Source organism: Tupaia chinensis, unplaced genomic scaffold (assembly GCF_000334495.1).
Source record: "Tupaia chinensis unplaced genomic scaffold, TupChi_1.0 Scaffold144022_1, whole genome shotgun sequence".
Classification (NCBI taxonomy): domain Eukaryota; kingdom Metazoa; phylum Chordata; class Mammalia; order Scandentia; family Tupaiidae; genus Tupaia; species Tupaia belangeri.
Window position 1 is genome coordinate 632,642 of NW_006203874.1, and position 2,115 is coordinate 634,756.

A 2,115-nucleotide genomic window follows, 5' to 3' on the forward strand; every position below is an offset into this window, starting at 1 on the left:
CGGCGGGGAGCGAGGCGCAGGCGGGAGCGGGAGGTGCAGCGCCCCGCATCCTCGCTCCCGCCCCAAGCGCCCTCCCGTGCCCGCGGGCCTGGCCCCGGGGGGTTGCTTTTTCCAGAGGTGGCCATCCGGCAGCCACGTGTGCCCGGCTCCTCTGCCCGACCCTTTCAAATGGCTGGTTTTCTCCCCGATAAGCTATAGTTCGGTTTGGCCTAATTTAGTCTCTAAGAATAGCCCTCACTTTGAGATGCTGTTGGAGCCCTGTTTTGTTTTAGTTTGCTTTTCTGCTGACCTTCAGGTAAATGGAAGTTCTGTTTCCTGTCGAGAAGCCACGACATTTCATTCTCTTTTTTAGAAAACTTCAGCCACCATTTCACCTACGCCAAGAAGTTACAATACCAGCCCTTCTCGTCCACTTGGAGCTTTCTGCCTGCCTTCTGGGGCATGAATCGCACTTGTCCACATGCAAGTGCCTCCTGACCCAGGGGCCTGCAGCAGTGGAGACGGGCTGGCTCCCCTCCCGGTCTCAGACACCTCAGACCCCACCCCGCGGCTCGCCTTCTCTTCAGGGTAGGGGGTCCCCTGGTCGTCTCTGACCACAACCCTGCAGACACTCTGGGTCTGCACAGGCGGCCCTGCTTGGCCCTTCCTGCCAGAGGCTGCAGTGCCCAGGGATGGAGAGCTGGCTCCATGGTGGGGAAGCCCAGACCCCACTTTGCTGCCATGGATTAGGAAACACCAGGGAGCGGGTGGGTGGCAGAGAACAGGGTCAGCCTCTTCCGGCAGGGCAGGGCTGGGGCTGGGGCTTCTGCCTGGGTGGCTAGGACAGGCCTGCACTGCGGCCACCCAGCGGAACATGCACCACAGCGCCTAATGGCCAGCCCTCCTGCTGAGGCCGAACGTGGCCCACCTGGCCGGCCAGCCCCTGTCTCTGTCCCCGTCCACGGACTCGGGTTTACCCAGTGTGTAGACCTTGTCAAACACACCAACGCCCTGCCCTGGAAGGGCACCGTGGTCCCTGGAGCACTGAGGGGAGCAGGGGCCTCCAAACTTGGCTCTGAAACTTGACCCCAAGTTCTCCTCTCTTAAGAGAAGCAAAGGAGTCCTTATTCCTCCTTATTCCGGGGGACATGGCTTTTCACACAAGGAGATCTGAATTTTGACAGTCCTGCACTTCATAAAGCAGAGATGAGAAGTGTCTACAGATTTAAACCCACCCTCCCAGCTCCTCTAATAGCAAGAGCCCGGGGTGTGTGCACCCACTACCCACTGGGGTGGGTGGGGCAGCACAGTCGCAGCCCCCCACCCCCAAGTCCACAGCACTGGTCTCTGGGCACCGCCGTCTACACCCTGTCCAGCACACTTGGAAACAGCAGTGCAGGGTGGGGCCCAGCGCTCAGGTGAGGGGTGGTGGGTCTGGAGAGGCGCTGGTGGAAACGCAGTGCCACCTGGGCCAGCAGGACGCCAAGCACCCCTTACAGGCTTTTTAAGACATCTGCAGAGGCCAGTCCTGGTAGCCCTTGCCAGTGACGGCCCAGTGGAAGGGGTGGGCCTGGGGCTGTGAGCCTGCACTGGTCCTGGTCTCAGGACTCCAGTCAAAGGGCTGCACTTCGCCATTGTCTTTCACTGTGAAGAGCAGCTTGAAACTTGGGGGTCCCTCTGCATACCGGGACACTTGTCCTCTGGATCTCTGGTCCACACCATCGCCAGCCGTCCCCCATCCGGGTGCGCTGGGCTTCCCTCTCCTGTCCCCGAGCGCGAGGAGGCGGCGCCCGGGGCTCACACCTGGAGCCGGCGGCCCACCGAGCTGGGTGGGGCGCGGAAGCCCGCCCCGCCTCTCCACGGCTGCTCCTCCAGCAGAAGGGGGCCTTGCCCCGCGCGGGAAGAAGCAGGACCCCCGTCCACTCCCCGTGAAACCCCTCTCCCGCAGGGTGCCCCGCGGCTCTGAGGCCCTAAGTCTAGCTTTTGAACGAACCCTTCGGAGCTGCCGGCCAGGGCCAAGTTCGCGCGCTCGGCGCTGGAGACGCGGAGACTATTAAGAAAGCGCGCTCAAAATCAGGGCTGCTCGGGGAAGCCGGGGGACACCACTTCCCGCCGTGCCCCGGGCGCAGACTCTGG